Here is a 14,081-nt window from a genome sequence, read left to right as displayed (position 1 = left end):
CTGATGACGCTGCCGGAGTCTGTCTGCCCATCTGGAGCAAACTATCAACCGCTGTGGGAGCCGGAGCTGCACACTGAACTCCGTCTCAGGTATCCACGCTGCTCTCTCCCCCAGTCACGCTGTCCGCCTTCCCTGCTGCGTAGCTCTGCAGTCAGACAAAATCTCCTCAGGCTTCCCAACAACTCTCTCCGCTCTCCCTTATATGCATTCCATTTGAGCGGGCAACTGCTCCCCAGGGCACACGCGCACCCCAACTTTATTTAACCCATAGGTGGGCATACAATAATCACTATTAAGTCTCTCCCCCAATAGCAGGGATAATGGTACAGTCTGCCAAGATCTGCCCTAGAGTAGACTATTCCATTTGTCCAGTAGTAAGGGATGTTCCCTTTTTACTCTGCATTTAGCTCCTTTATTATAGAAATTCTCTCTTTCGCACATATCAATCTCCAGCAAAAAGATCCTACTAGTCCTTTTGGATTATGTTAATCCATTTGGGTTATATTAACCCTTCCAGTATTTCCTCAGTGAGGAGGCATATACACCTGCAGTCTCTTCCTCACACATAACTATTTTATGTCCTCCATTAAAGTCCAACGTAACTTACTCCACTACTACATTTCTACTATATTTGTATACATCTTACTAGTACAACATTAACCATTTGTACAATTCTCTTTTACTTAAATATATATATGAATGGGTATTACACACATATAGATTAATAGTAACTGATAAAGTCTTATGTATCATATTTTAACCAATATCCCTGGGCGGTCATTCATTTATGTATGATGATTTGAAATTTTTGTATACAGTATGATTATATTTTTTTTGTTTCTTCATTTTTTGTACTTTATATGTTGTAATAAAGTGTGATTTCTTTTATCTTTATTGTCATTGTTTCATGTACTATTAATAAGCGCCATATGGTTCTTTTTTTCCTTATTACTGTATCTTGGAAGGTGGCATTCCTCCACCGTGGTTCCTGCTGAGACCTACAACACACAGCTACAATCCCTAGTGCCTTAGACAATTCCCTTTTTTAAGATATTTATCTGCTGGTGTTTGCTATACAGCAATTCTATGGTGTGTATGTTGTTAGCCTATAAGTACAAAGCATCCTTGGAGCCATTACTGATCCTTTACATTAAACATCTGTTTATAACAAATACATCTTCCATTCTTGTGTGTAACCTCTTGGGGGCAGTGATGAGACATAAAGGCATGGTATGTAACAGACTTGCTTTCTCCCAGGATATGGATTCTGGTACCTCCCATGTTGGTCTCTGTGGTTGGGACTTGGCCCTGGTAGGAGCAGAAGATGTTATCACCACCCCCAGCATCACTGTATACATCCTCCCTATAATATAAATTTGACACTTCTCTTCTAATTGGAATCCACATTGCACTGAGTGAAGTTACCGGTGTCCCACGTCCATCACTGAGTGAGTATAATTTACCATTTCTGAAATCATATTTTTATGCTTCACTTTTGTCCGTAGTCTGCTGACATGTTCGCAATAGTTGTATTTACAAGTTTGTCCCAATTTAATGCTATGTGATCTAACGAATGCTAATGGCTCATAATACAATGCAGATTTAAATCAGGGTTGCCTACCCTCCCAGAGGTTCCCAGATTTCGGGTCGCCCTCGGGCCCCCCTCCCGCAAAGTACCTGTGACCTCAGCGGGGGGGTCCATGGGTCAAATGACGTGAATTTAGCACCACCCAACGCAGTGGCCATGCCACCAAACAAGTAGAAACTCATGTGGCTCCGTTCCACCCCTTTTCACTGCTCGCAGCGCAGCCCAGTCACCCCCTCCCTGAGCTGGCTGCCCTCTCTGGGAGCCAGAGAATAGCTGAGTATGATTTACATACATGTGTTAGCTATGCTGCGTAACATTTCCAATCTTTCTCTGCTAATCATCAGAGGTGGATTCATACCTCATGGGGTCCTAAGCACCACCACCTTCGGCGCGCACACAACTCCATCCTTCAGTTTTCACACCAGCTGTGTACTTTAAATGTCAGGGCCTATTTCTAATCCCATTCCTGCTCTCTCTCTGCTCTCCTCCTCTCTGTCCCGCTTCACTCTCTGAGCGTGCACACTGGCACCACTAACACAGGGTTGCCGACTTTATTATTCTTCTCCAGGAGAGGAGAGTTTCAGCAGCCGCTCATCGGGCGGGGCTTAAGAGTGACATCACTAAGCCCCAATCCCATGATGGTAAAACACAGAATTCACAGATCTCAGTGGAGGGGGCGGGGCTAAATTGACGCGATTGTGCCGTTTTAATGCCGCGATCCGGGGGACAGCGGGGGTCTCCCCTGAATCCGGGAGGGTTGCCCACCCTTCCGGGGGGCCGGGAGGGGGTCCCGATTTTCGGGAGACTCTCGGAAATTCCGGAGGGTCGGCAACCCTGCACTAACACCTCCCACTCCCATCCCCTATCATGGTGCCCCCCCTGTCATTTTCTCCTGGATCCGCCCCTGGACATATCTGTATCAATCCCAATTCAAAATTTGGGAAACTTAATCCTAAAAATACCACCACACCTCACTGGTCTGCCCAAAAACTTGGAAGAACAAGTGAAGGGCCAGGCCAGTATCCAGATGGGAGACCCGTGGAGAACACCTGGTGTGGTATTAAGAAAGGGTATATGGTACCAAGAAACTGCACTGGAAACGCCTACTGCAAGAGCCAGATATATATAAACATAGGGAGAGAGAGAGGAGGAGGGGAATGGGATCATTGGATAGATGGCAACTAGGTCAACATGCATGGAGGTCGACATGACTGAAGGTAGACATGGAGTTAGGTCGACGGGGTCATAAGGTCAACACAGCATTAGGTCGACATGGACAAGGTCGACAGTCAAAAAGTCGACATGGGGTTTTACACATTTTTTTTATCCTGAATGTCCACACAGTCGACATGGACACCAAAACACACCACCACGTTCCCTCGCTGCGCTCACTATGCTTTGGGCGCGGCACTATTTTATTCTCCCACCACGCCCTAGTGGATGGTAGGGCATGAAATACCGCCTGTCGGCACATGTTGGCACCAAAAACAGTGGAAATCCCCATGTCGACCTTTTGACTGTCAACCGTGTCCATGTCGATCTAATTCTGTGTCCACCTTATGACCCTGTTGACCTAACTCCATGTCGACATTCAGTCATGTTGACATTCATACATGTTGACCTAATGCTTGTCTTCCGAGTGCTTGTAGACCTAGTGACCGTATCCCAGGGAGGGATAGAAAGAGAGAGAGAGAAAGGTCGGGAGGGAGACAAAAGTCGGGAGGGAGAAATAAAAATGAAGCGAGAGAGAGAGGAAGGGAGATATATATGCTCTGCATGTGTGTGTCGGCAATGTATAATGTATGTATAATGTGCCAGCGGTGTGTATGTACACTGTGTGTGTGTTGGCGGTGTGTATGTACACTGTGTGTGTTTTGGCTGTGTGTATGTATAAAATGTGTGTTTGTGTCAGCTGTGTATGTATGTGTGTCTGTTGGCAGTGTATGTATACCCCTTGATATCTATCTATCTCTCTATATCAATGCAATGATCTGATATGTGTGTGTCCGTCTATGAACTGAGAACCCATACTTGCCTGTCTTTAAATGTCTCCTGTCGGGGAGAAGCCCAGAGAGCACACTCTCTCTAACATTTCCGGGGGTGGGGCCAGGGCTTAATGTAATCAAGCCCCAACCCCCAGTACATTAAATTCACTCTTTTTTCTCAAGTAGAAGATAACCCCCAACAAATGCAATCCCCAAAAAATCAGGTGAATAGATCACCGATTTATTTCAACAATTCATGGACTGTATGCCAGTCTTGATGAAAACACTGGAAACTGGATACTGCACATATAACCCCCCTCCCCATCCTGGGCACTATGAGGTGACCTTCATAAAACCGCAGACATTGTCGTTGAATGTTGTGGCTGGATTAGGTAGGGAGCATTGCAGGAGGCCTGGACTGGGATACTGCTGTATCCCTGGGACCCCCAGATGGTGAGTGGGGTGTCGGCTTGTTCTCCCCGCAGGAGATAAGCACACAGCAAGCTTTGTAAAATGAGCCCAGTTTGTTAGGTATGCCCACTGGAACGGGCCAAATGGTTATGTGTTGTCAACTTCTAGTAGATAGCTGCCACCCAGAAAGAAAGAAAACTCGCACTGTGTAAATCTACAAGTGAATTGCAAATGGATCACTATTCGCTATCCAATCTCAAATCCATATGCGTTTCCCAAATCAGCCAACAATTTTCCCAGTCTGTGCAAATGTAAGTCTGACCTTTCCCCCATTATGCAACATAAACAATGATGTCACACACCCACCCTTAAAACGCCTGGGCACACCTGAGGTTTTTATGACACTCACAGACATGGCCAGTTACCACCCCCAAAATCCAACTTCCTGTCAGTCAAATTGCAGGGGAATATGCTATTTCTGTCCCTATTTTGGCTAATGCATGCATACTGGGATCCATACATGCGCAGTCATTCGATAATCCTCTGATCTGCAAATTCGTACAACAGTGATCAACTCTAAATCCGTCTGCTAGACTGCTAGAGTACTATGCAATGGGCACAAATGTTAGGACCTCAAACCTTTTGAAGTTCTGACATCAGAGCATGGGGACATACTGGAGGTTATTCTGATCGGAGCGGCCAAACGTGCGTACGTTCACTATTAGCGTACGCTCTCCGTACGCGGCCGTTGGGGTTAAGTCCACCCACAACTCAGCCGCATACGTACGGCCAGAAACAACGTCGAAGGGGAGTGGCGTACAATTGAGCGTACGCCAACGTACACGGACGGACCAGCCCTTACACTCCGACAACTGGCGTATAACAGAGCGTACGCCCCATTTACGGACGTCTCTCGTCCGTCTTCCCACCGACTTCTTGCGGCTATCTGAGCGTACGCCAGCTTGCACGGACGGGTCCCTATTGTTTTCAATAGAAAACTCAGCTTATGTCACCGCTCGTGAGAGTGAGCGTACGTCCGTGTACGCTGGCATACCCTTTACATATATGGACCTGCAAATCTTGCCTTTCAACTATAATTATGAAAATTAATTAATTGATTGAATTAATTAATGTGCAAAATAGTGGCCATGGCCTTAAAACATTGCTGAAACATCCTTTGTAGGTGTTAGATGTGGTTTATGTTATTGTATCATAAATACAAAACATATGTTTGTATTAGAGTGAACACGTTGACACATGTCGACTTGTGTAGATTGAGTGTGCTACTGTGTAAAGTCTATGAAAGCACGTAGTGAATGTGTATAACTGTTTAACAAATACCTACCTTAGCATATATAAGCAGGTCTTAAAAAGATTTGTACCTTAAATTAAACAAACCTTTAAATGTAGAGAAGTATAGAAAGATAAGCTTCCAATGTGTTTGAGTGATGTGTGTGGCTTGCAGGTAGTGAAATCATGGTTTTGACTTAATAGACCGCAGCATTGCTTATTACATTCAGGTGTATGTGTTTGAGTAGTAATCAGCGTAAATTAGCAAACCCAGGCGCACGCTGGCATGCGGTATCTGTAGGGGTGGTCTGAGCTGGCGGTTGGCGGCCGCCTGTTTTGTGTCCGAAATGAACGGTGCTTTAGGCGATCGTGCGGTAGTAGCACCGTTCATTTTTGGTGCACACCCCCATGTACGCCCATGTTTACGCCCATTTTCCCTCATTATTTCGGCCGCTCCCCTCAACACGCCCCTATGCCGCCCCCAATGCCCGTACTCTCGCGTACAGATTTTTTCGCACGGAGTGACCCGTCCGTAAGCGTTGTGGAGTGTTCGCGCCTGCGCATTGGCGAATGTACGCATGCGCAGATCATGAAAAACCCCGGAACGTGCGCGTACGGCCCGGCCGCACCAACCAGAATAAGGCCCACTGTTCTTTCTCAATGGCAAAGTACAAATTCCGTAATTTGTGTTTTTATTTCTAGCACAAAATGTCTATCACTGATATTCTGAGCCCTAAGGCCATTGAGGCTGGCCTGAGGTCTGTAGAAGGTAAGTGTCAGTCTTCTACTTACTGTATTCTAAACACTTTCAGATAAAACTGTATATTGCTAACATTCAAGTAGTTAAGATAGTTTTAATGTAAATGCTATAAATGGTGTTGTCATATAGTATTTTCTTGTGATGAATGGAAAGGTTGTACTAGAAACGTTATTAACATTTATCCATATGGCACAACAGAATATTATATAAACATTTTATATGGCATAGAGCACAGGTTCCCAAACTTGGTCCCCAGGACCCCACACAGTGCATGTTTTGCAAGTCTCATCACAGAATCAAAAGTGAAATAATTAGCTCCACCTGTGGCTCTTTTCAAATGTGTCAGTGAGTAATGAATGCACCTGTACACCTGCTGGGTGACCTGGAAAACATGAACTGTGTGGGGTCCTGAGGACCGAGTTTGAGAACCACTGACATAGAGTTTGATTTTAAAGTTATGCTGACAATAAGTGATTGAAAATACTTTTGAATTTTTTTTTTATGGTAAACAATGCCTAAACAACTGCTCCATTTGTAATTGAGTTATTGGGGGCGAGATGCAATCGGGTGCAATTTTTTAGACGTTTGCGATTTTTGGTCAAAAACAGGAAATGTGCTCGTTTTCCAAAAATCGCACATGTAATAACGTGTAAATTGTGGTAAAATTTGCATGGTTTTCACCTGTCTAAAAAATAGCACATTTAAAATTGCATCCAGATGTTTTCTCATAGAAAACATCAAAATCGCAAATGGGTACTTGTGAATTATCCGGGCTGCCGATTTTGTCCTTAAGTTTAGTTAATTTAAGGACACCCGACCGACGTGATGCCCGCGATTTAGCCCCAAATCGGGTGCATCGCGTCGGTCGTGGCCGTTATAAGGGGCCGCGACGCGATGCCCGCGATTTCCCATAGACAGTAATGTTAAAAGACACGATGGACCCAATTTCCCATAGACAGTAATGTTAAAAGACGCGATGGACCCGATTTCCCATAGACAGCAATGTTAAAATAAAATGACAATGTGAAATTGGCCAATATGGGCATTTCACATTGGATATGTTTTAAAAAAAAATGTTTCATGGCCCCCCACCACCGTTAACGCCACCCCGCTATTGACGCCAACCCGAAGCGTGGCGAGCGCAGCGAGCCCGCGAGGGGCGGCGGTACGCGTCCTCCGACCTTTTCATACCCCTACTATCCACTAGGGCGTGGAGTGAGAATAGAATAGTGTGGCGAGCGCAGCGAGCCACCGAGCCCGAAGCGTGGCGAGCGCAGCGAGCCCCGCGAGGGGACGCGGATACCTTCACAGGTATCCGCGTGCCCTTGCGGGCTTCACAGGTGTCCGCGTCCCCTCGCGGGGCTCGCTGCGCTCGCCACGCTTCGGGCTCGGTGGCTCGCTGCGCTCGCCACACTATTCTATTCTCACTCCACGCCCTAGTGGATAGTAGGGGTATGAAAAGGTCGGAGGACGCGTACCGCTGCGCTCGCCACGCTTCAGGTTGGCGTCAATAGCGGGGTGGCGTTAACGGTGGTGGGGGGCCATGAAACATTTTTTTTTAAAACATATCCAATGTGAAATGCCCATATTGGCCAATTTCACATTGTCATTTTATTTTAACATTGTTGTCTATGGGAAATCGGGTCCATCGCGTCTTTTAACATTACTGTCTATGGGAAATCGGGTCGGAAATCGGGTCCATCGTGTCTTTTAACATTACTGTCTATGGGAAATCGCGGGCATCGCGTCGCGGCTCCTTATAACGGCCACGACCGACGCGATGCCCACGATTTCGGGCGCGATGAAAAAATCGGCAGCCCGGATAACTCACAAGTACCCGCAAATGTGATACAGGTTGAGTATCCCTTATCCAAATATCCGTTATCCAAATTATTCCGAAAACCATAGTATCCAAAATGTGCTAAAAACCTACTGGCTACATCTGTAACTGGCACTACTAATTAGCATAGGGCTGTGGTTCCCAAGCTGTGCGCCTGGGCTCCCTGGGGTGCCTCGGAGCACTTGCAGGGGTGCCTCAGGTTGTTGGTCCAGAACCAATTAAAATTATTTATGATCAATGTAATAGGCAAAATCAGTGCTTGTGGCTTTCAATTATAAAATATGTGGATAAACAGAAGTGAATCATTTTCTTCACCATATAACTGGACCTAAGGATAACATTTAAGCACAACTTTAATTATTTTTTTCTTTTTGGTAACAAACTTTTGGCCTAGGGGTGCCCTGAAAAATATTCTGATACTCTAGGGTGCCGTGATTCAAAAAAGTTTGGGAACCACTGGCATAGGGAGAGGTATCAGCAGTAGAAAGAAAGACGTAATAATGCCACTGTATAGGTCATTGGTACGACCTCATCTAGAGTATTGTGTTCAGTTCTGGAGGCCATATCTACAGAAGGATATAAATACATTAGAGACTGGAAGGGCAACTAAAATGGTGCATGGGAAATTAAATAAGCGCTTGAAAAATATGTATTAAAATGCAATAAGTGAAAATAAAATAAAAACATGTGCCATGCCGTATTTACCTAAATAAAATCATGGAACCTTGATAATTCAATGTTTACAACTCCTTTTGGAGTTTTTTTGGAGGTGCCTTTTCTGCAATGATGGTACTTTTGGTATTCCGTTTCTCCGAAAGTGAGAGTGTAACTGAACAAGGCAATAGTGAGGCAGTCCTTATAGCTAACTGTCCCTATCTATTACCTTCTTGCAGCGTTTCTCCTTTCTCCGTCCACGGAACTTTCCAGCCGTAGCGCTCACTCGATACCGGAAGTTCGGGGTGTCGCTTCCGTGTAGCGTGTTTTGCGGCTTACTTCTGGCAAACTTGCATCGGCTCTTCTCCTTCTCATCCAACGTGTTTCGAAGCACTAGGCTTCTTTTTCAAGGATCAAGGACCTTGAAAAAGAAGCCTAGTGCTTCGAAACGCGTTGGATGAGAAGGAGAAGAGCCGATGCAAGTTTGCCAGAAGTAAGACGCAAAACACGCTACACGGAAGCGACACCCCGAACTTCCGGTATCGAGTGAGCGCTACGGCTGGAAAGTTCCGTGGACGGAGAAAGGAGAAACGCTGCAAGAAGGTAATAGATAGGGACAGTTAGCTATAAGGACTGCCTCACTATTGCCTTGTGCAGTTACACTCTCACTTTCGGAGAAACGGAATACCAAAAGTACCATCATTGCAGAAAAGGCACCTCCAAAAATACTCCAAAAGGAGTTGTAAACATTGAATTATCAAGGTTACATGATTTTATTTAGGTAAATACGGCATGGCACATGTTTTTATTTTATTTTCACTTATTGCATTTTAATACATAATTTTCAAGCGCTTATTTAATTTCCCATATTATATCAAAGATCGTTCTAATAAGCTGCTTATAAGCGCAGTATATACTCTTTTCTTCCCCATAAAATGGTGCATGGCCTACATCACAAAACTTACCAGGAAAGACTAAAATATCTTAATATGTATACTTGAGAGCAGAGAAGGGAAAGGGGGGACATGGTAGAAACTTTCAAATATATCAAGGGTCTTAACAAGGTACATGTGGGAGACATTCTTCACAGGAAGAGGAGCAATAGAACACGAGGACATGCACTGAAACTAGAGGGAGGAAGATTCAGGGGAAATTTGAGGAAGAATTACTTCACAGAAAAAGTAGTAGATAAGTGGAATAGCCTCCCATCAGAGGTGGTAGAGGCAAATACAGTAGAACAATTTAAACATGCTTGGGATAGGCATATTGATATCCTTACAAAAAAATAAGGATCAAATATGGTTTCAGGTAACATGTTTAAAAAAGGGGCAGACTAGATGGGCCAAGTGGTTCTTATCTGCCGTCAAATTCTATGCTTCCATGTTTCTACGCAACTGCCACTAAATATGTGCTAGGACATTATTGCTTGGCATTAAAATTCAGTGTCTGAGATTGTACACAAACTTTGTTTCATATTTTAAAACCTTGTTTCATGCACAAATAAAATATGTGTGTGTATTTCATGTGTTTGATGTGTTTATAACAACATACAACATAAATGCAAGATACCTCAAGATATCTCATTCAAATATAAAAATATTCCAAAATACGGAATAAGCCGTTATTCCAAATTCTTCTAGTCCCGACCATTTTGGATAAGGGATGCTCAACCAAAATTGCAAATAGATCAGTTGCAGCCTGCCAAATGCCACAGCTGGGGGACACTTTTTACGCAAGGTCCTCCAGACTAAACATGACAACTGTGGCTGGTCAGTCCTGTCTGGGGGAGTGGAACCCCCCAGTAGGGGGCCCCCAGGCTTCACCCAATCAGGGCTAAAACCAAAGGCTGTCCCTGTCGTCCCAGGGTGGTGGACTGTGTGCTGATAAAATACGTGTAAAATTTGAATAAAACCCATTGCTTTTTACAGTAGAACTACAAGTCCCAGAAGGCCTACCCCTTCCTGCTGGGACTTGGCAAACTACAAGTTACAGCATGCAGAGCCTTAATGGGCTCTTTTAGACTTGTATTTCATATGTAAAAAGAATGTTAAAAGAAACCCACACACACACCAAGAACAGTACAACTTTATAACATACATTTGACACCAATATACATTACTCTACCTTGCTCCGGCAAGGTTCAATCCGCACTTTCAGCGGAGTGAGCTGGGTCCCCCCCACACTGAGAGCAGGTCTGATTGGCTGTTGGCTGGGGACAACCTTCACCCTGTGGGTGAAGCCTGGGAGGGGAACCCTTTTATTGGGAGGTCTCCACTCTCCCAGGTACCCGGTCCAGGGCTGAGCAGCCACGGTCGTCAGGTTTTGGCTGGGGACCTTGTCTAAAAACTTGCACATTATTGTTATTAAAAAACACACGTCTAAAGAAATTGCACAGTTCCGTGTCTAAAAATCACCAGAACTCACATGCAGTTTCTCCAGTTATGTCACTTTAGGTTAGATTTATATATTATAGTCATTATTATAGCAAAATAATACTAAGAAAATACAATCAAGTTTTTCAAATACAAAAAAGTTTATTTGCGATGACCAACGGTACTAAGGCATTGTTCTGCTGCTCAAGAGGAATCAAACTTTTTTTTTCCACCAGCTGATGGCTCATTTGATTACAATGGCTTCTTCAAGACAGTTGGTCTTAGTGGAAAGTCCGCTGATCAGGCCAAGAAGATTTTTGAAATTCTTGACAGAGACCGCAGTGGATTCATTAAGGAAGACGAGCTTGGGTAATGATATATATCTGAGTTGACATTTATCTTAAAATTATCCTCTCTCTAAACAGTGTGTACAGTGACTTTATTTTTACCACCAGACTCTTTCTGCAAAACTTTTCTGAAAAAGCCAGAACTTTGAATGAAAAAGAAGTCAAACAGTTTATGAAGGCTTGTGACACTAAGGGAAATGGCAAGATTACTGAAGCTGGTAAGCTTATGCTCAGGGCCAGTAGCCAGATGTTTTGCTTCCATCTACATACTATAAATATACACCCTCTCAAGTGGAATGGGAAGAAAGTGACACTGGGGAGAAACAGTGGGTGATAAGCAGTGGGAGATGCTGGGAAGTAACAGTAGGTAAGGGAGCAGGGGTGGGAACAGGGGGGGAACAGGCTGTCACACAGGAGAGCAGGGGTGGGAGCAGGCAGTCATGCAAAAGAGCCTCCCCCCTCAGACGCCCGGCATCCCTGCTCGGCGGGTGGGTGGAGCTACATGGGTCCCGCAGGGGGCGGGGCTAAATGGGTGGAGCTATGTAGCTGCTGCTTTAGGCTTCCTGCTATTGAATTGGCTATGGAGGGGACACAGTGGAGATGCTGCTGGAGTTCCAGGCCCACACAGGCAGGAAGACTGCACTCTGCGGATGGTTTAAAGGTATGAGTGAGTGGTGTGTTTGTGTATATGTGGGGTGTGTTAGACTGCTGGGGGGGGAATTAGGCCTCAGGGTATGAGGGGTAAGCACTAGTGGGGACTGGGAGTGTCAGGATTAGCTTGCAGGGGAGGGGGAAAGATCACGTCAGCATTATAAAGCGCAGGTCGCAGGGTAAGTGAGCGCATAATTGTGATAGAGCGCAGGGTGAAGGAGCGCATCATTGTGATAGAGCGCAGGCCGCAGGGTGAGGGAGTGCGTCATTGTGACATAATGCAGGCCGCAGGATAAGGGATTGATGGCGTCAGTGTGATAGAGCGCAGGGTGAGGGATTACATCAGTGTGACATAATGCAGGCTGTAGGGTGAGGGATCACATCAGGAATGCATCAGTGGGATAGAGCACAAGTAGCAGGGTGAGGTACTGCGTCAGTGTAACATAATGCAGGCCGCAGGGTGAGGGATCACGTCAGCATGATAGAGCGCAGGCAGCATTTTTAATTTAAAAAAATCTAATAATTCAGAGGGGCCCCATAGCAATTGAATCCCCTGCATCCTCCATCGTTACACCACTGGGGTGCAATGTGGGTGGTGAACACATGCCCTTGAGTCCCAGGGGGCCACACTACACACTCTGAACCCATTCTTAATGGGTGACACCGGAGAGAGGCAGTGGGTGACACCGGGGAGAGGCAGTGGGTGACACCGGGGAGAGGCAGTGGGGGACACCAGGGAGAGGCAGTGGGGGACAGTCAATAGATGATGGAAAAAAGGAGCTAACAAAAAAGTGGACAGGACTCGGGAAATTGTTAGGGCGGTTTTTCTAAAGTTTTTGCTTAAAAAGGGAATAGTTGTTCTTATTAGACCTGTATACATAACAAACACACAAATGTAGGAAGAAACACTCAGTATTACAGTATTACATATAGATTAAAAAAAGCTAAATCTAAAATGTTACTGGGTTTGTTACTACAGGTTGAGTATCCCGTATCCGTGCATCCCGTATCCGAATTATTCCAAAAACCGTGGTTTTTGGAATAATTCGGATTTTTTTTTTACCCCCCCTAACCCTCTTTTCATACTTACCAAGTCCCCGGGCGTCCACAGCAGGCCTCCGGCATCTTCTCCAGGCTCTCCAGCGGTCCCAGGAATGCATTGCGCGAGTGTGTGCGCGCGCCGGTGACGTCACCGGTGCGCGCGCAAACTCGCGCAATGCATTCCTGGGACCGCTGGAGAGCCTGGAGAAGATGCCGGAGGCCTGCTGTGGACGCCCGGGGACTGCGTGGAGGCCGAAGGACCACCGGACACCATCAGGGGACAGGTAAGTATGATAAAAAAAAAAATTATTCCAAAAAACGTAAAATTCCCCTATCCGAAATACTCGTGGTCCCGAGCATTTCGGATAGGGGATACTCAACCTGTACTAATATAACTGGAATGAATCTTATTCAGTGGTTGTGAATTACACAAACTCAGAGCTGCTGGGAAACATTCTCTACTGACCTGCAGTCAAACAGTTACTGGCTGTAAGCAGGCTGATTGCTGGATGGCTGATAGCAGGGGGATAGACACTGTGGGAAGTTATGATTTTCATTTTTGCTTAAGTAGGAGCCCAGGGCATTGCTTGTCTAGGGCCCACAATGTTGTTAACGCAGCCCTGCCTTGTAAATCAAGGCTCAAGAATCTGTGCTTTAGCCTGTCCCTTGATGGTAGGATATAGGGGGGGTATTCTGATTCCCCTGTGCGTTAGGTTTTTATGCGCATGTGCAGCCGCTGTGGCGAGCGCCCACAGCGCTCGCACAAAGAGGTTTGGGTGGGGGTGTGGAGGGGTGGGGGCGGTGGACCGGGCAATTTGCAAATGGGAATGCCCAGTGTTTCATGGGCGTTCCCGTGAGAATGCTGGGCGTCCCCATGCAATTTGCCCGGTGACGCGAATGCTGATGTCAGCTTCCCACCCTGTCCTCGCACAGGGTGCCTTCAGTTCGGAGACACCATAGAGGTGTCTCAGATCTGCAAGTGCTGAAGAAATCATTTGATGGTCGCCAACCATCAAAGGATTCCTGCCCGGCACCCAAGCTGCAAATGGATGATTATGCAAATCATCCATTCGCATGCCTGTGGGGGTTTTGGGGGAATCAGGCGGCCATGCGGGCGGAAGTTGGCCCTTGGGGGACTCACA

General features: G+C 45.8%; 1 pseudogene; it reads left to right on the top strand.

Annotated features, from left to right (window-relative positions):
- Positions 1-1,326: 1,326 nt before the first annotated feature.
- Positions 1,327-11,581, top strand: LOC146021185 (parvalbumin beta pseudogene; annotated as a pseudogene).
- Positions 11,582-14,081: the final 2,500 nt, after the last annotated feature.

The sequence above is a fragment of the Crinia signifera genome, chromosome 7, assembly GCF_055691185.1.
Source record: "Crinia signifera chromosome 7, ASM5569118v1, whole genome shotgun sequence".
Taxonomy (NCBI): Eukaryota; Metazoa; Chordata; class Amphibia; order Anura; family Myobatrachidae; genus Crinia; species Crinia signifera.
Note: the sequence above shows the minus strand (reverse complement) of the source record. Positions and strands in the feature narration are given on the sequence as shown.